Source organism: Pleurodeles waltl, chromosome 4_1, assembly GCF_031143425.1.
Source record: "Pleurodeles waltl isolate 20211129_DDA chromosome 4_1, aPleWal1.hap1.20221129, whole genome shotgun sequence".
Taxonomy (NCBI): Eukaryota; Metazoa; Chordata; class Amphibia; order Caudata; family Salamandridae; genus Pleurodeles; species Pleurodeles waltl.
The window spans coordinates 108,484,462-108,505,688 of NC_090442.1; the positions used below are offsets into that span (position 1 = coordinate 108,484,462).

Here is a 21,227-nt window from a genome sequence, read left to right on the forward strand (position 1 = left end):
TCACAATCTCCACCTGGACACCCCTCTCCACCGAAGATACATTGAAAACCATGAAGTCCATACACTCCGGGGTCCCCACGGACCCATGCCCATTACGTCTTCTACAGAGCTGCAGACATCATCGCCCCCAAGCTCTGCCTCACCATCAACTGCTACTAGCTGCTTCCACCTTCCCCGACGACTGGAAACATGCAAAGATCAACCCCCTTCTCAAGAAACCCTCGGCTGACCGCACCTACCTGAAAAACTTCAGCCCATCTCCCTACTTCCATTTCCTGCGAAAGTCATATAAAAAGCAGTCAACAGCCAACTCACCATGTTTTTAGAAAGCCACAACATCCTCGACATCTTCCTATCCGGATTCAGGTCAAACCACAGCACCGAAACGTCCCTCCTGTCTGCAACAGACGATATTTGATCCCTACTGGACAAGGGAGAGATGGCGGCACTCTCGGCAGCGTTCATCACAGTCTCCCATCACACCCTGATAAGAAGACCCTATGAAGCCTGCATTAGAGTCAAGGCCCTCTACTGAATCCAATCCTTCCTTTCCGGCAGAACGCAACAAGTGAGACTCATCCCCTTCCTTGCAGACCCACACCCACCCCCTGCGGAGTGCCCCAAGGATCCTCCCTCAGGCCCACGCTATTTAACATCTACATGGCCCCACTAGCCACCATCGTCAGAAGCTACGAAATAAACATCATCTCCTACGCCAGGGTTCTGCAAAGTTGGTCCTGGAGAGCCGGGTCCATGCCAGATGTTTAGCATATCCACATTTAAAAAAAAAATGTTTCAGAAATCTACATTTTTCTAAATGTGGAAATGGTAAAAATCTGGCATGGACCAGCTCTCTAGGACCGACTTTGCAGAACCCTGCCCTACGCCAACGACACCCAACTCATCCTCTTCGTCTCCAACGAACCAGACAAGGCCAGACACAACTTCCAGGAGGGCATGAAAGCAATCGCCAACTGGATGAGAGATAGCTGCCTTCAACTGAACACAAACAAGACGGAGGTACTCATCCTGGGCCCTCAACCCCATGCATGGAGCGACTTCTGGTGGCCACCCACCCTCGGAAACCTACCCACCTCCGCCAGCCAAGCCTGCAACCTCAGAATCATCCTGGACCCCGACCTCAGCATTAACCATCAGATCAACTCAGTCAACTCCACCTGCTTCTGCACCCTCCGCCTTCTACGCAAGACCTTCAAATGGATCCCCCTTGAGCATAGAAAGACTGTCACACACGCCCTCATCACCAGCAGACTGGACCACGACAACGCACTCTACGCCGGAATCAACAAAAAACTCACTTGCAAATTGCAAAACATCCAGAATGCCACCGCCAGATTGATCCTCGACCTACCCCGACACTGCCACATCTCACAACACCTATGCACACTGCCTTGGTCCCCCACTGAGAAAAGAATGACTTTCAAAATCCTCACCTACGCACATAAAGCCTTCCACAACACCGGACTTGCCTACCAGCTACTCGACTTCCACGTACCCCACAGGACCCTACGATCAGCCCAGCTCTCTCTCGCAGAAGTACTCTGCATCAGGAAAACCAGAACAGGAGGTCGCTCCTTCTCCTACCTCGCCGCCACCACCTGGAACGCCCTACCCATCCACATCAAACAAACAACCTCTTTCCCCAGCTTCACGAAGGAACTGAAGACATGGCTTTTTTAATCCACCATGGGTACACGCTACACCTTCCCCGGCCCCGGGTGAGTAGCTGTGCGTTATAAACCCTGATTGATCAAAGAGGTGTAGTTCAAGTTGATGTCACCTTGTCTCCCATTTCCATATGTCTAGGACCCCTTCTCTCGTGCCTGTAATCTATATACCACATTCCTAAAACTATGTCAAAAGTCTTCACTCCTGATAACGTTTAGTATTTAAGGACCACCACTCAGTCCCTTAGGTAGAGAGGTCTCTTATCTCAAATTATCCTGTAAGATACCTTTCAAAGACAATCATGGTCATTGCCAGCATTTAGAGAAGCAGATGCATCCTGCGTGAAACTGATAAGAGTCAAGAACTCGAGGAGAGCAGCTACCATACCATTCATGCCCCTTCTGATAATGATAGCCTGAGCTGTCAAAAAGGTATGCCTTGTGCTGCTTCTTCTCAAGAAACATTAGTCTGCAAGTTGTTCAACTACATGCTCTCCTAATGTAGCACATAGACGTAGATTTACAGTGTCTAGATAACATTTTAATCATGTTAGAAATGTTCACTTTATTCTTGTTGTGTACAATATATCTACTTGTTGTTATTATGATATCTGATGTGGTTATTTTAGATGTACTGAGAAACAGGTGTACCTTGTTGTAATAAATGCTTATAGTGAAACGTTTCAGTTCTGTGTGTATGGTACTGTGAAGAGCGAAATAGGTCTAAAGTTACCACAATGCCCCTAATCCCTTTTTGGGGATTGTTAGTAACTCAAATCAATGATTTCACTTCACCGATGTAGTGAGTGGAGTTCTGTGGTACTATAAAATAACCTGTCTTTCACATTTAGCCTTGGTGCATTGAACTGAGTTCACTCAGGTCACCCCAAGGTGTGAAAGCAACCCTTATAGAGCTATGCCAGAGTAGTACATTTTGCAACAGATGTTATTACCACTAGAAAAACCATTGATGGTAATCAGGCAGAGAGGGCTGGTGTGCAGTGGCTCCAAAGCCACACACATAAGAAAGGGAGAGAACATGTGTTGTAGACCTTTGATGAATCTAGTCATAACGGTTGATGTGAACAAACAAGGTCGATCTGGCAACCGCAGGAAAGCCAAAATGGTGGACTAGTAAACTTTAACAGTGCCCATACCAGAGCCCTGCTGGGAAAGAATAAACAATAGAAATTGGAATAAGGATGAAGAAAGAAGATTAATGTCCTTGGAAGCACAACATGCCACAAACGTGTCTCAATGGCAGGCATGTACTTTCTTGATGGAGGGATGCCTGCCTGTCAGAACAACATCACAGACTTCAAGAGGCAGGTTGAAAGCTGTCAACTGTCGTAGCTCAATTCAAGCATGATGGTTTGTATGCAGGACCTAGCACTGCTCCTGCAACAGAAGATCCTCCCGAAGGGGCAGCCAAAATGGAGGACCAATGCTCATGCTCAGAAACACGAGATCCCAGATTCTTTGTGTCCAGTCCAGAGCCACAAGAAAGACTTGGGTCCAGGTATTCCTGATATTCTTGATAACTTTGGGCAGAAATGGTATCAGTGGAAAAGCGTAAAGGAGGCCAGAACACCACTTGAGATGGAAAGTGTCTCTGAGCGAGAACCACCTTGGAAACTCCAGTGCGCAAAACTTCTGACATTGTATATTCTCAGTGGTGGTGAACAGATCCAATCAAGGATCTTCCCACTCTTAAAAGAGACCTTTCACCACCTCCAGATGAAGACACCTCCTGTGATCTGCCAGTCATCGATGACTGAGTTTGTCTGCCCTGGTGTTCAGAGAGCCAGCCACGTGTTGGACCGCCAAAGAAATGTCTTGATATTCCAGGCATGTCCAGAGACACAGGATCTCTTGACAAGAGGTCCCCAGACTTGTATGTTATAGTACCACATGGTTTTGGTGTTGTACATGAACACTTCTACCAGCCTTCCCTTGCCAGAAGGAAGAAAGACTTTCAATGCCAACTAAATCGCCTGGAGCTCCAACTGGTTGATGTGAAGTTCAGACTCCAATGGAGACCAGAGTCCTCTGATCTCCACCTCTCCCAGATGACTGTACCAGCCCAGGAGTGACACATCTGTCACTACAGTGAGCTATGGTTGGGGAAGGGAGAGGGATCTGCCACTGACCCATATGTGGTTTGTCAGGCACCCCACAGGTCATTTGAAGTTCCCACTGAGATCTGGACAAGGTCGCAGAGATTCCTCTGATGCTATGCCCACTGGAACTTCAGGTTTCACTGCAGAGTCCACATATGCCAACGGGCATATGTCACAAGAAGGATGCAGGTGGCCATGAGACCCAACAGCCTGAGAGTCAGCCTCATCGAGATCCAGGATAGAGGCTGAAACATCAGTATCATAGCCTAAATATCCTGGATCCCCATTCTGGAGGATAGGCCCAAAACTGCACTGTGTCTAGAATGGCCCTGATGAAAGGGTACATTTGAGAGAGAGTCATGTTGATAGTGACCCCTAGCAGATGCAGGAGGTCTGCCATACTCTAGAGCTGGAAGACGATTACTTGGAACGAGCACCCTAGCAGATGCAGGACGTCTGCCATAGTCTAGAGCTGGAAGACGACTGCCTGGAACAAGCACACCTTCAATAGTCAATTGTCAGGGTAGGGGAATTTTGGAAACCCTGGCCTTCGCAGATGTACTGCAACCACAGCTTTCACCTTTGTGAACACCTGAGGGGCACTGTTGAGGTCAAAGGGGAGTATGACAAACTGAAAGTGCTCTTGGCCTACTGTGAATTGCAGGTAGTGTCTGTGGGCAAGTAGGTCAGGGATATGGATATATGTGTCATGTAAGTCTAATGACGCCATCCAGTCTTGAGGGTCCAGGCCAGACACGATGAGCATCTTGAACTTTTTCAGGAAGAAGGTGCAAGTCTAAGATATTATGAAGGCCTCCATCCTTTTTGGGGGCCAGAAAGTAGCAGGAATAGCAACTACAACCTACTTCTGATGCTGGCAACCTCTCTGTGCCCCATTTGGCCAAAAGGGCTAATACCACTTGGCAGGGCAAGGAGAGATGGTCCTCTGTCAGCTGGTCATAAGTGGTTGGCATTGGTGGGTGAGTCTCCAGAAAGGGGCTGGAGTATCTCCTCTTGACTATTAGCAAATCCCACATGTTTGATGTTATTGACTGCTAGTGAGACAGGTGATGGTGGATCCTTCCTCCCATTGGGTACCTGTGCTACAATAAGCATAAACTAATGGGGTTTGTAGATTGTAGGTGCCGGGGATGGATTGAGTCGACCTCTGGTTGGTGGTCCCATGTGTTCTGTGGGAACGTGTCAATGTCCAGGAAAAGGCTGGGAAGCCTGTTAGTCTTGGTGGCTGTGCGAGAAGGGATGTGGTTGATAGCCCCTACTGTAGCCACAGAAGGGGCAAAAAGAGGACTGTTGTTGGCATGGCACCATGAATAGGCCCAAGGACATAGCCATACCTCTGCTGTCCTTAAAGTGCTCCACCGTTAAGTTTGCCTTTTCACCAAAGTGGCATGTCCATGAGCGAAGCTTGACAATCCCCCAAAAACCCAGTGGTTCTCAGTCGGGTGTGGCATCTAAGTGACAGTGTCAATGAAATCACTCTACCCAGTGGGTTTGTCGTCTCAAGTCAATATCTGACAGTGAACTTTGTTGCATTTTGCAGATCAGCAATAACTTGGGAGAGTATGGCTTGGGCTTCATTTGAGACTATAAGAAGTACTTGCACAACCGAATCACACATAGTGTGGGTGTATCGACCCAAAAGGCATGAGATGTTTACTGACTGCAGTGCTAGGCTGGCAGAAGAGAAAATCCTCTTGCCAAAAGCACCTAGTCTTTTGGATTACCTCTCCGGCATCTTGGGGAATGCACCAGGAGTGATCCTGGAAGTGGCAGCTTGGACCACCAAGCTCTTGGGGGGTGGGGGATGCTGGGTAAGGAAACTGGGGTCCCCACGAGCAGGGTGATGGCAACAGGCAACTATCCTGTGCACAAGAGCCACTGTGCAGGGATTGGGTCAAGCACCAAGGAGGACATCTATAAGAGTTAATGAGAGTGATGGTTCGGAGGGGGCGATGCCTGGCTTAAGCACCTCTCGCAAGAGATTTGTCTTGACTGCCACTGAGTGCAACTGAAGGTCCAAGACCTCAGCTGTCCTCTTGACCACAATTGCAAATGAAGCACTCTGCTCCATAGCCATGGCAGGGGAAAAGACCTGCCCGGTGAGACTTTCCAAACCACTGACATCGCCAGTTTGTCATACCAGATGTCCTCTGGTTCAACAAGGTAATGGTGGTATCTGTAAGGATCATTGGACCTCTCCCAATGATCTTCCTCTCTAGTCTTGTCATATGAAATTTTCGATTCTGGATTTTTAAGCTGTTTCTGTGTTTCATTTAATTACTGTTTTGTGATATTTGAATGCTTTACACTCTATCTCCTAAGTTAAGCCTTGTTGGTCGTTGCCAAGCTACCAAGGGTTGAGCTGGGTTTAATTTACTGACACCTAACTGGACTTAAGTGGAGGTTACTGGCCTTTTGCTAAGTGTAGGTACTTACCTGCCCTTACCAATAACCCATTTTCCAACAGTGCACAAGAGAAGAGACATCACCCACAGAACGGGCAGACAGAAGGCCTGTACAAAGTCGAAGTAGAAGTATGCACTGCAGAGAGGTGTCGTAGGACTCTCGTCATGGTGACGAGACTGCTGGTTTTGGGCGGCAGGACCACTTCACGTGGGTGACAGAGACTATCCCACACTGTGTGATAGCTGTCAGCCTAACCCTTTTGATTATCTAGCAACATCTCACCCAAACCCAAAGGTGAAGGTGATTTGTGGCAGCCTGACACTCAGACTCCTCAGGGAAGTTGTGCTAGAACAGATGTTACCCCTTTCTCTCAGTTACATAAGTCTCATACATGCACAGACAAACAAAAGCTTGATTTGGTTCAATACATGTATTGAAGCAACTGTGTTCTACATAAAAAAGACATGAATTGTGATGATTAGAGAGATGAAATACAACACAGTTATCATTGAGACAAGGAATATGAAACAGATAAAAAATCCCAACATCCTGTCACATTAGTGAATCTAAAATACCTACCTGCACTACTAGAAATCTACATGAGAGTGTTAACAGTGTTAGCCCTAATCTGCCCATACTAGTCACTGCATGAAAGCCCCATACCTGAATAATAAGCAAGGGTTTGATGTGCTGGCAGCCCTCCCAGGTGGATGGAGCAATGAGGCCAAGATTAGCAGAGCTGCAACGACATGGTAGAGGGCGAGATGGCTGACTGGAATGTCCCTTCTAACCTGATTTGTGGCAGTGTGTTGGTTTAATAACCATGGGCCATATGTATCAAGCTTCCAGTTTGCATTTCTGAAATAGCAAATTTTAAGAAATCGCTATTTTAGAAATGCAAAATGGGATGTATCAAAATAGCGAGTCGGTATTTGCGATTTCTTAAAATTCGGAAACGCTATTTGCGATTAGCAAATACCGAAAAACAAATCATTTGCTATTCAGTATCTGAAAATCGCAAATTGCGAAAACGGCAACCTGGAACAGCCTGATGACATCACAACCAGGAAATGAGTCAGCCCATGCTGTTTCCAGGAGCCACACCCACAGGAGCTGGCAGGGAGACAGAGCCCAGCACCAGGCAGCCAGCTTTGTGATCCAGCCAGGACCAAATTGCAACATGGCCACTGATGGGAAGGTGAAGGACAAGGGAGACAGGAAGTGCAAGCTCAAATTCAGTGAGCAGGAATTGGAGGTGCTCCCTGAGTAGGTTGTTAGGAGCCATGACAAACACTTTGGGAAGAACTCACTACATGTCCCTGAAATTGAGAAAAGGAAACTCTGGTTGGAAATCCAGACAAAAATCTGTGCAGTGGGTGTTGCTCAGTGCTCTGTGGAGGAAATTCACTAGAGATGGTATGACCTGCGTTCCTGTGCCAAAGAAAGGGTAGCCATCAGGCTAAAGGAGGCAAGGAGGCAAGGAGCACCGGAGGAGGACCACCCATCCAGACACCGAGACATGGTGGAGTCCACACTGCTTCCGTAAGCTGTCAGTTGTGTCACTGACATTGACACCTCAGCACCATCAAAGGTAAGGCCAGTAATGATGCATATCCCCATATGTGCATGTACAAATGTCCCCTAGAAATAGCTATTAGCTTGATGCAGCCTGAAAAGTAGTCCATGCCACATTTGCTGCCGTTCAGCTTCTCACTTCTCCATGCCGGATTGTCCTCATTGTTTCTTCTCTTAAGCATTTGCCGACTATCAGTTTCCGGCTATGTAGAATGGCCGTGAATGCCACATAGTACTGAGACAGCAATTCAGCTCCCTACATTTTGATGCCGGACTATCCTCCTCTTCTCTTCTTGTAAGTTTTAGTATTTTGGGCTCCTGTCCCTTATCGTTCGTGGCAGTGGATTCGGTTTGCTTTGGCAACTATTAGATTTGAAAATATGACGCTGTCAGCAGGAAAGATGACACATAAACATATGGAGTAACATCTCTAATAATGAACATCATTCTAAAGCCGTACTGGACCGAGTCATGTCAGCTAGAATCTACATTGGCACTACAAGCATTGAATCCTGTGATTCTAATCATAACATTTTATTGTATGGACTCTTTCAGAACTTATCATTGGAGACTATGTGGATACGATCTGCACATTACCCATATATTTACTTCTATTGATACATAGGATTCGTAATAGTTTTTGAGTAAAGTTGTTGCGATATATATATTGTGTTTTTAAACATGTATGTATGTAAAATCATTTGTGATTTCGGTGTTTGGGTTTTGTTTACGTGTATGTTGTATGTGTGATTGGTTGTCTATGGTCCTTGTTTGTTTATTTGAATATTTGTTATGAGTTATTGTGTGGTGAAGGGGGGCGTTTTTATATGTTTCTTATTTAAGATTTTGTATAAAATTGAATTCTGATGCATATATACACATATCTATGTACGATTTGATTATTAAAAGGAAAAAAGATTTTGTACATCATTTAAGGCCTTCTTTTATTTAGACTAAGTAGGTCTACGAAATCTATAGGAGAGTGACACATTTTCTACTTCTTTCCATGCCACATTTTACATACAACATAACAATGCCTTATGGGAGTAATAGGCCACAATTCCTAAGGTCAATAAACCACATTAAAAACAACTTGATGCCAGATGAACTCCCCACACCACCCCCAGAGGATAGATCAACAGGAACACAGAACTCCCTGCCCCATCGTCAGTCAACTCCCCTCAGGAGGTATCACTATGCAGGCAGACAGTACACAGAGGTGAGAGAGGGCCCATTAATCTTTGGCAGACTTGAAGCTTCCATGCTGAAAGTGCAGCGCCTGCAATGCAAACACATGAGGACAATGCACAGGTAGTTGGTGTCATTCAATCAGAACATGGCCGCAATGAACGAGCATTTGGAGTTGCTGCAAGAGGGACAGCAAACAGCAGCCAAAAACACAAAGGACTTGACAAATGCCACTAGGGACCTCTGCACTGAGACTCAGCAGGAGCATGTCAGCCACCGTAGGCGCCATCACCAATTTATGAGAAGGTTTGATGGGTTCTGCAGATCGGTCAATCAGCTTGCTAGCTCAACTGCCATGATGTCACAACGTGCTGTGGGCATACAGGTTGAGATGGCACATTGCAGTCGGGACATTGCACAGGGCTTGGTGCAAATAACTAATGTCCTGGATGCAATGCAGACAGCACGCAGTGCTACAAACAGCGAACTGGGTGGTGGAGATAGTGAGGAGTCCTCTATCCTCAGCAGTCTTACAGCCCCTGTGATGGATCCTAGGTGTCACAGTACCAGACACAGTACTGCCAGTGAACCCGCTACAAGAGGTGCCAGTGAGGCCACTGAGCACTCAAGTGGAGTGCGTGGACATAGGAAGTAATGTTAAGGCCTACAGGGGACTACCGTAACATGTAGCTGTACATTTATACTATGATGCTAATAGTGTGACACTGTTATTTGCAGATGTTAGCCTATGCTTCATGGCTATGTCCTATTGACACATACGTTACCTGAAGTCAAGGTAATAAAGTTGCTAACTACAGAAAGACATAAAATTGCACTGGTGTTGTCATTACTTACATTAGAAATGGTTGTGCGTGATGTCAGCACGTCTTTTCTTGCCCTCTGCTGCACTGGTCCTGTCTACTGGGTGATGGGGTGGTAAGGCATCATCATCTTCTCTGAGTCAGGCTCCATTGGTTCAACAGGTATGCCACTACTCGTTGCTATGTTGTGCAACATTGCACATGCGGCCACAATTTTACATGTCGTCTCTGGTCTGTACGGTAGTGCCCCTCCACTCTTATGGATGCACCTGAAGTGGCTCTTCAGGAGACCGAATGTCCGCTCCACCACACTGAGGGTTGCCCTGTGTGCAGCATTATGTAGGTGCGCACTGCGTAGGTACTGTCTCCTGGAATGAACAGAGGGTAAAATGAGTACTATTGGAGTCTGCAGTCACTATTACTTCAATGCAACATAGTCATCTATTACTTTACCCTGTAGGTATCCTTCACCAAACTCCCCAGCTAGCAGTCTTGTATGAATCCCGCTGTGGCGAAAGATGTAGGAGTCATGTGTGCTATCTGGGTATCTGGCCACAAGATCGGTGATGATATTAGAGGCATTGCTAAACACCTATATGTTCATGGAATGATGGTTTTTACGGTTGCGATAAACATACTCGGTGGCCGATGGTGGACAGATAGCTACATGTGTCCCATCTATTTCACCTATGACATGTGAGAATTGTGCAATCTGATAAAAATTTATTTTTGTGTGTTGTAATTCTGTGGGGTGTTGAGGAATCTTATGTTCTCCTGTATTTTGCTCAGCATGGCATTTAGAAATGCTTTGAAGAATCGTGAGAGAGCACTCTGTGAGACCCCTCCTGCTGCTGCTATGGCTCCTTGATAGCTCCCTGAGGCTAATAGTTGCAGAGAGCATAATACCTGCACATGGGTGGGTATGCTATTGGTCCTGTGTGTAGTGCGCTGCCGTAGGGGTTGTAGATCTGCTATCAGGTAACGTATCATGGATGAGCTTAACCTGTACTTCTCATAGATTTCTTCCTCTGTCTGGTCAAAAAGGGTTCTGCACACTCTCAAAATGTGCTCCTGTCTCCTCCTCCCTCTCCTCAAACCTGCTAAGATCCTCATCCTCCTCGCCATCACGTAGAGTGCAGCCATTGTGGAAGGGCGAATGAGGCATTCTGGGCCTCATTATATAGGTTGCACCTGGTTACCACCTGATTTCAATTCATAGTAAATTGCATGTGCAAAAGACCATTCTGCGAATTTTCGCAATTTGCAAATTTTTGATGCATCCCATTGTGACATGGTTTTGTGTGTCGCAATCAGAGTATCGCAAATTGCGCCATGATTTTGCGGGTCGCTATCTTCGATTCGCTAAACTGTGTCACAGTTTGCGTCTCACAAATAGCGATTCGGTATTTCATGTTGCTATTTGCGATATGCTGATTGCGACACGCAAAACCATGTCATTTTGCAAAAATTTGCAATTTTTGCGATTCCGTATTTTCACACTGCGAATTCCTTTCATACATCGTAGGGACCATTTTTGCATTTGCAAACGTTGGGTTTTTGCAATTCGCACTGTTTGCAAATGCAAACAAGTTTGACGCATCTGGCCCCATATGTGTTTGTTCTGAGACCTGCCCTGACATGATAATGCATCTTTTCTGTGCAAGGTAGATATCGTACTCACGGACAGGCAATACTCTGTAAATTATTGTACAGTCTTGGACAGTGCACAAGATGAAATGTTGTGTGTGAGAAAACTGGGCTGCTTGCAGAAGCCACCTAACTTTTTGCCCCCATTTTTCAATTTTTGATGGTGTTTTCCTGACTCTGATGGTGCCCTGGGCACTGCTGACCAGTCCCAGGGCCTGTGTTCGGTGTAAAATGGGAATCCAAATTAGTCTAATTATAATTGGCTGTATCAACCTACCCATATGTCCCTAGCATATGGTAGGGCAGGTAGGTTTAGGGACCCCAGCATAGGTGGTGCACCCATAGGTGCACTGCAGAGGTGCACAGTGTCATTTTAAAGGCAGGCCTGCCTTGCTGACTGCTTTTAAATTAAAGTTACCTTCAAATTCGACTTTGGAATTAAAAGTACTTCAGAAATCTTAAACTACCTTATTTTTACATATAGGACACCCCTAAGGTGTTCCCTAGGTGCCCCCAGGGTTAGGTGCAGTATAACTATAAGCAGGGAACTTGTAAAATATGTTTTATAAGCCCTGGTAAGGAAAAATAGCCAAATTAATTTTCCCTCATTTTAGCAAATCGGCTCCAAAGGCTAAAATGGGGAGAATTCACTTTAAATTAATAAAGTTCCAAAAGGAGCTAAATATGTCAAGTTTGATACTTATTGTTATAATAAATCCAACAACTTGCCATTGCTGAATTTCATATAACTAGTTCAGGAAAAGAGATTTACAATGTTACCTGAACGTTGCCAGCTTCAGCTCTGTAGTGCCCTTCTCTGATTGGCCAGCCTCTGGCAGCCTGGCCAGGCTGCCTTGATGAGTTGTGAACCGGCCTGGGCTTAAGACAAAGGAAGTCCCTGGGGGAGGATATCTGCCTCCGTAGATGGTGACATAGGATTGGGGAAAGCAGCCAAACTGGTCTGAAAAGGAGGGCAGGACAATTGGAGCAGCTCAGGACCTCCCCCATTTCCTGCAGACTCAGGCAGCCAGGTGCCCCCCTGATTAAATTAGGAGAGGGCTGGTGAGGGGTGTGTTAAGGGAACTTAGCACACACTGGCGGGTGGACTCAGCTAGAGCTAACCTCCACAATTCAGATTCTGCCATTTTGGATTTTTAAAGAATGTTGCTCCCTGGAATTGATTTTTGCCACACTTTCCAGGAAGTGGTCATCAAAGAGGGTGGTGGTCTGCCTGTGATTGGACATTTGGACCCCCTAATGTTCTACCCCAGGAGCAAGAATAAATAAGGCAAAGCTGCACCCACACCTCAGATCCATACAAGGAACAACAACAGAAGAAGAAGGACGGCCCTGCTAGGCCCCTGACCTGCAGCTGGACACTGCAATCTGGAGGACTGCACCAGCTGCACGCTTGGGCTTTACCACAAACATGACTTTGCCGGGCTTCACCTGCTTCAAGAAGGGACTCCCTGCTTGCTACAGGTACAAAATAGCTAACCAGAGTCCTCTGCATCAAATCCTGAAGAAACTGAACAGCTGACCACTGTCCAGTGGTCATTTTGGAGTTTGAGCCAGGTGCATTCTGCGAATTGGAGTCCTAATCCTCAAAGAGCAACTCAGAGCTTCTGGAACTCTGAGTTGAGTTGTGGACTCCTAAAGGACCTTCAGAGATCGTCTAGGAGAAGATCCACAAGTTTGGAGAACTTTTGGAAAAAAGCTCCATAAGGGGCCCAACCCGATGTCATGAGTCAAGCCGGCTTACCTCAACCATGACCCGGCCCGGCTTGTAGGTTTGTCCCGCTGAAAATCTCCGGAGCCTCAGACTTCCAGGATTTCACAGGGTCTCCCGGAAAGGCAATCCGACGGCATCAACTCAAAATCGGCTTGCTGTGGAGGGTCATCCGACGTCAGAGAGAAAAAGCTCAAAAAAATTGACAAAGTCAGAACGTAAAAAGTTTACCGTGACATCCCACGCAGCGTATCCGAGGAGAGCTCCAGGGGCATCGGATCCAATCTCAACTTCTGCCCATACGAAGATTTCTGTCCTAAAAAATCATCCAAGTACGAAGGTAGAATTCTTCACCGAGGTCTCTTGCAATGCGTATCCGAAGAGGGCTCCAGGGAGTTCGGATTGGATTAGTGACTTTGTCCTGGTGAGAAAAATCTTCAAGAAAAAAGAATAAGGGCCTCATTATGAGGGTGTCAGTCTATAGACTGCCACAATCGCAGTGGCACATAACAACCCTGGCGGTCAGACTGCCAGGTAACCGCCAGCTCCACCAGGATCTTGGATCCTGGCGGTCTGGAGGTGACGAGGTCCTAATCTGCCAGGGCAGCGGTGCCTTGGGGATTATGACCTTGTTCTCTCCCTGCGGTATCATGGCGGTAACACCACCATGAAAAGGCTGATGGAAAACAGGTGCAGAAGCTCACGGGGAGGCCCCTCTATTGCCCATGCACTTGGCATGGGCAGTGCAGAGGCCCCCATGGCCAGCACCCTCGTAAAGTTCACTGTCTGCTTTGAAGACAGCCGACATTGCGAGGGTGCTGGTGCACCCTACAGGCGACAGCATTGCTGCCTGCTCGATTACTAGCCAGAGACAATGCTGTAGCTTGTTTCCCGCTAGGCTGGTGGGTGGAAACTTAGGTTTCTGCCCTCTGAGCCAGCAGGAAACCCGTAATAGCTCCGGAGGGGAGGTTACCACATAGGTGGCGCCCACCCTGTCGGGAGTTTGGCGGACAAAGTTTTCCATCCGCCAAACTCAAAATGAGACCTCAAGTCCGAAGGTAAATTTTTTACTAAGTCCTCCCGCTTGCTGTAGCCGAGCAGGGCTCCATCGTGGTCAGCCTCAAATTTTGACTTTGCCCCAGTCGAGTGTGCTAAAAAACATTAATTCTTTAAAAATTCAAATCTCCCGTCCTCCTTATCCAATTTTAATCATTTAGTTGTCATTTTAAAGATAAAAATATTAGCTATTTTTTAAATTGGTGTTGGATTTTTATTGTGTTGTACTTATATGCTGTTATGTGATTTTTAAATGCTTTAAACACCTGTCTCCTAAATTAAGCCTTGTCGCTCATTGCCAAGCTACCAAGGGTTGTGCTGGGATTAATTTATTGAGACCTGACTGGACCTAGTAGAGATTCGTGGCCTATTGATACATGAAGGTATTTACCTGCCCTTACCAATAGTCCCCTTTCCAACATCATGCAAAAGAGCTAAGAACAATCTCTGCATGAAAAAGCAAGTGATGAAAAATTATTAACATCTCAGCTAAAATGAAGCCATGCTAAATAAAAAAAGGAATAAATTAAATTAACTAAGTAAAAGGGTACAGTCCGCAGGCCCGAGCTAAACTAAGTGTGTCCATACTAAAATAACCCCACGACAGAGGCAATCAACGACACATCCACCTACCTCCAGTTCTTCTTCTGACATTGGCACTGGCATACTAACAAAGTTCATCTCACCAGTTTTGGGACTTTTTTACGATTAGCAAGAAGGAAGATAACATTGCTACATGCTCCATTTGCCAGGTGAGTGTTCGTCGAGGAAATCCTGGTTCACACTATGGTACTGAAGGCCAAACTACCCATATCAAAAAACTCAATGCAATCCGGTGGGAGAAGCACCTTAGAAAGTGCTTCAGGTGCTGGTGGTGAAGGTGAGAAGAGCGGGAAATCAGGTGAGGGTGATGAGGAAGAAGAGGGTGACATCTTTATGCAAAGCAGCCCTGTCTCCAACAGTACACCAGTATCACCAGCCTCAGCAACTTTGAAATGGCACAAGAGTTTGATTGAGACACCACAGCATGCAGTGACTGCCCCAAGACACACATTCAGTCCACCACCCCGACTTCTCGAAAGTCGCCTGTGTCAGAAGCCACAGAAGCCACAGAAAAGAAAAAAAATCCAGGCTGCTATTAAGGCATGTTTAGGTATGAAGGGCCTTACGACTGCAACCACCCAATGACACGTTTGTACAATGGGACGCTGGCTGAAATGTTAGTGCTGGACGTCTCACTTTTTCTTTTATGGAATTTTTAGAATATGTGGAAGCCAGCTGCCTGAAATGGAAGATTCACAGTCGGACCTATTTTTTGCCAGAGTTGTTGTTCCAGTGCCCCATCACAATGTGCTGCAATTGGTTGGGCAAGCTTTTCAGCAGAGCAGAGTGCTGTTCACACTCTCCACCTACCCACAATATCCATCTGACGGCATACATGTGGATCAGTTTTCAAGCAACATATTACATGTGTATCATTGCACACTGGATCTCTTTTGCAGGGGTTAGGCAACAGCTATCTACAGGTCTCAGTGCTGAAGACACTTTTAATAGCGTTCAGCTGCATGCAACAGAAGCCATGTTCCCTATGGAGAAATCTTATACAGCTGCAAACATCTTGGAAGACTTTAACAGCAAGGTGTTTGAATGGCTGTGACCCAGCAGTCTCAGAACTGAATTTGTTGCCATGAACAATGCTAGTCACAGTAAGAAGGACCAGTCTCTCGCCTTAAAATGTGGAGAGTTTGACCATGATCAAAATTAACTAACTCTTCTTACCACACAATTACACTGTTCTTGAAATACCACAGGAGGAGGAGGATTTGTCGGACTCAAATTTGTTAGCTGGCCAACTTCTGGTTTAATTACTTGAGTTTGGGGACAAACTCTACCTCCCTGACTGAGTAGCCCACCATAGAACTTCTTAATTATTTATCATTGAATTTCTTTCTCTGCCAAAACAATAATGATATAGTTAGTGGAACATTATGTTTGTGCCTGACTTTTGCAGATCCACCATTTTAGGCACATGTATGGGGGACTGAAGTTGGACCAGTGTGCAGCGAAGAAGCCTCCCTATTCCCTTCAGGTCATTGGAGACAATGCCTGCCTCATTCCCATGTCTATTCCTTTTTTCATCACCTACCAGGGCTGCCCCAGAAGATCATTTGATTTACAAGACTGATGAATTCCAATGTTTCGCTTGCATCAAAGGAGATACAATTCTGTACCTATCACCATGCTTGGATTGGAAGAGGAAAGTATTGCACAAATGAGTGATACTTTATTATTGAGTGATGATTGATTATTTATGATGTGGCACTGAGGGAAGGTGTTCAACTAATTTGTAAATGTGATTTTGATGATTTCCAATGTTTTGGGCCTGGTGGGTGATCATTTTTCTGGAAGGTAATTGGCCCATTTAAACATAGCAAAGTTTACCTGCTGAGTCCCCTCATTTTCCAGTTCTTTAGAGACTAGACCAGTCACTTTAGTTAACAAACACAAGTCTATACAAAATACACCAATTCAGTTTCATCACATATTCTTCAACAACAGTGCACTACAGGTCTATTTCACTTTGGTCGGGAAGGAGTTGGACTGATTCATTAATCATTACTTGGAGTCAGGAGAAGGATGTAAGGACTCAGGGCAGGACTACCTCAACATCAGAAGAAGGAAGTTATTGACTTCAAAGGCAAACCGTGATGATGATGATGACTCTGAGGCCTACTCCTACTCTGTGGACTGGAGAGAGGTGCATTGTTTTGGAAAATGCTACTGAGTATGTGTGTGTGTTGTACTGCTGGCTCAAATGTGAAACTTCTCTTATGTTCTTGCTCTGCGTCCGAGTCTTCTGGGTATACTCTTCCTCAAGCTTACCCTCTTCCCTTCTCCTTGACTTTATAATACTGTTTCTGTTTTACAATCTGAAGACCTTCTCCTCTCCTGCACAAAAAGCGAAAGCTCATCATTTCTCCTTACCCTACCGGACCGGTTCAGCCAGGCACCCAAGAGTGACAGACATTCCGAGGACAATGCAGATGCCCTGCCCTATTTGGCACTACAGTATATTTTTCATTTAACAATCATAATTTTTAGAACTGGATGGGTTCAATTTACTCCTCCATAATTTGTATTATTCAAACTTAGATGACAGAACATTTAGATATCTAATATTAACTTGGGAATCCAGGGCCTAAACACTATTTGCAATGTATTTAAGAGAACTATGTGATACTCATTCCAGCAGATTGATTATGATAAGCTGCTCATCGCTCTGATTAATATTGTTGTTGTGTTGTGTAGTGTTTGTCTTTGTCACACCTTTCCTCAAACCACTTTTACTGTCCATCTTACCCTCTCCCCCCAGGCTTTGTGATTTATTGAGGTGTGACTTAATTTACACCATAAGTGGATCATATGCTTTGTGGGGTGGATGTGGTTAAAAGCAACACCAATTCACTGAAGTTTCTTCTGAGCAATAGCCCACACCAGCCTTACTTACCCACCCACGCATAAAAGGGATTCATATTTTAGATGTAGAAGAACATAATTTGTTAAAATCAACATCGTCATTCAGACCTTGAATTGTGTAAACACTTAACTTTGCCCACTTCATCCTCTGAGTACACTTTTTCTGACATGAGGATTTCATAGATTCAGTTTTAATTAAACTCAATGCTCCCCATTGCTCAGAAAAAGTTACTATTGATAGTTTTTGTTCTAATGTCTGGTATTCTTTGTTGTGTCATGGTGGTAGTTGTCTAGTCTCAAAATTTCTAAAGCTATTATATCAATATGTGACCCACTAACTCTGTGTTTTTCTTTCAGTTTAGTTCCCTGTGATGGATAATCCTTCTGACCAATCCTACAGTTGAAGCATGCCTAGGTGGGAATGGGACCTCACTTGTGATACCTTCCCTGTTAGTGCACGATTACCACCATTAAGAATGCACCTCCGGAAACCATGCAGTAAGGAAGAGTGAGAGCGGTAGCAGCCATCACTTCATCTATTCAGGTAAGAGAACTATAGAGTGAAGTGAACTTATTTAGTTAGTAAATAACAAACTTCTATTGCAGATAGGTAAGCTCTTGTTTATCTAGGTTGTTGTAGACAAAATAGGCAATGGCAGCAGTCCCCCCTTAATGGTTAGTATAGTTACAGATGATAGTAATAGTATAACTGACTATAACTAACTGCTATACACTTTGATAAGCAGATTGAAACATGGTGCCTGAAAAGGCAGCATTCCAAAGTAAAAGTAAACCACAAACAGCTTGGGAAGGGTGGGAAGATTATGCTCAGAAGTGGGTCCCATGCTTGCTATGCCACCAGGTTCAAGCTAGCCTGGGTGATGAAGAGTGATACTCCAAAACTGGTCCCAGGATGCTTGTTTCTGGTCCAGCTAGGACCTGGTCTGGCAGTTCAGGCTGCACTATTCCAATGGGGAGCAGGGTGAAGACTCATTTGCATATGGCTGGGTCCAAACTGGAACAGCATTGTGAGCAAATAAAACTGATGGTTTGAACCCAGATCTGTTACTGGGGGTGAATGTTTGATTTGTTCCGCATTCCGTCCATCATCTGGTTTTTTTGCATTCACAGAGTTAGGCGGAATCTTGCTGAGTTTTTTGGAACTCCATGAAATTCCATGTAGCAAAACTCTGTGAATTCCACCCAGGCCTGATGTTAAGTCACCATTCTGAAAATGCGGCTTGTAGAAAGTTGGAGTTTTCTTGTCATAACCATTTGGTGCCTGGAGCCTGTTTCTGGGTCATGTGACTAGGTGTAGTTGGCCTTTGTGTATTCCGCCTGGACAGTATCACAAAGGAGGGTCTGAGTATTGGCAGGATGGACCATCTCTAATGTTAGGGGGTAGAGCTGTCACCTACCACACTGGCACTTTAAAGGCACTGGTTCAGCTCTCACACAAAGGACGTTACACTAGCCTAAGGCTTCCCTGCGACCAGGGCAGGGAGGGAGGACATTCCAGATACCTCTGCAAGGAGAAATTCCAGAAAGCTTCTTTCACTTCAAAGTAGGCAGAGAAAGAGGAACTTCAACCCTACTCTTCGGTAAACTCCTGGACCTGTGGATACCACAGAAAAAGGACACCCTGCTGCACTGCTGCTTGAGGCTTGCCCTGCTTGCTGAGAAGGAAGACTGGAACTGCACCCTTCAACCCAGGCTTAAGTAACTCCAAAGGTCAGCTGACTGATGCCTTGTTCTGAGGTGTTGGAACATAACAAGCTCCAAAGACCTCACTGTATCCGCCCAACTGACCTGCTGTCTTGACCTAAAACTGGAACTGCTTGAAACCTGCTGGCATCTGCTGGAAGGAGTTCCTGATCCCCAAGAGGTGCTGCACAGGTCCTGGATCCTTGGTGTGGCATCAGTTGAGCTCCTCCTTGAAGAAAAAGGAGAAATCATCTATGGAAATATAAGATTTGCATTGCATGCTACAGTATCAACAGCCCGCAGTGACCCCCAAATATGAATCTCCAGCAACCATCCGTGATGCCCAACATGATCTTTATGCTACAGCGATGACCATTCATGACTCCCGGCCTGATCTTTGTATTACATCAATGACCATCAGTGATGCTCTCCACACTCCTCACGGCCCCATTAACCACAAATGGAACCCTTCATGCTGGACTTTAGAAGATAACTTTTTCAGCAGAACTAACCTGGAACCTGTTTCCGACCCGTGCTCCATCTTGGTGGGCCTGAACTTCACCTTGCCTCACAAAACCAGATAACCACAAGTTTCACTTTATGCTTTTAGGTGCTACACTTATCTTAACGCTTTTAAATTGTGTATCTCCGGTTCTACTGATCAGAGTTATGGTGTCAAATACTTTGTCCTGAAATTAGTGGTGTAAATCTGACCCAATCTATGATCCCTTTCATTGCTTGTCACTTGACCTATTCACAATAGCAACAACTGTGTACTGCCCTCCCGTTCCCTCTGCAGTCTCCACTACTGAGTACTACTCATAGACATATCTCACATTAGATTGCCACCACAGGCTCCTCCCTGAACCAAAACCACTTCCTCCTCTCCTCTTGAGCAGGAATGTCTGCTTACTCCCCAATACCTGTAAGTAGCAGTTGATGCAGGGGTTTTGCCAAAGGGTCTATCTGCTGGTAGAACTAACAAGCCCAAGCAGGGAAGTTGTCACAGGTAACAAGGGTTCTTTTGCAGGGAGGAACATTTGAATCTGCACCATAAGACTAAACGAAGATAGTGAATGGAAAAGTCAAGACAGAGGACCAGCATAAAACAACAGTGTACAGAGCCATTTACATTATGGTTTATTAATATACATCCTCATACAAGTCAGGAGGAGGTTACTTCAGCAGCTACATTACCAAGAAAGTACACACTTCTGAGCCTTGGCCTACCATTTAGTATTATTTTTGCACAATTATGTCCTGTGGTTAGGGTACAAGAGATAGTGTGGATGACATTTTACCACCACCACATGCACCCTGTTCAGTGTAAAATCTTTTAATGGTGGAATTAGATTATAGCACAGTAGATGTCACAACTGGAAAGTATGGAGTCAGGGAACCACTCAATCGAAGAAGAAAGCTGAGAGAGAGACAGAAATGGCATTGGAGCCCTCCTCAAGCATGACACATCTGTCACAGAAGGAAAATTACAGTTAAGTTAGCCTATTCAAACAGTCTTTAGCAGCCCACAGTCTCGCAAGTTAGTCATCTAGACTGGAATGAAAAAACAGGGAGGAAAGGCAAACTTAAAAAAATATTTATAATAACTAAATAAAACTGAAATTGTGTAAAAAACTGTCCAACTGAATTATTTTTATTTCCCCCTTGGACATTATGTTGGGCTGAATTGAAAAGCAGGAGCACCATGGAGATTCCAGGCAGAAGATAAATTCTGTAGAAGAAAAGAAAGACTATGGCCCATATTTATACTCTGTTTGCGCCAGATTTGCGTAAT

The 21,227-nt window shown here is 45.3% G+C and overlaps 1 long non-coding RNA gene across 1 annotated transcript; it reads right to left on the reverse strand.

Annotated features, from left to right (window-relative positions):
- Positions 1-8,754: 8,754 nt before the first annotated feature.
- On the reverse strand, positions 8,755-21,017 carry LOC138288461 (uncharacterized). The gene is made up of 4 exons (XR_011202404.1): positions 20,356-21,017; positions 19,538-19,661; positions 9,854-10,187; positions 8,755-9,089 (listed from the first exon to the last, which is right to left on the reverse strand). It is a non-coding gene; the product is annotated as an uncharacterized lncRNA (long non-coding RNA).
- Between the last annotated feature and the right edge of the window lie 210 nt (positions 21,018-21,227).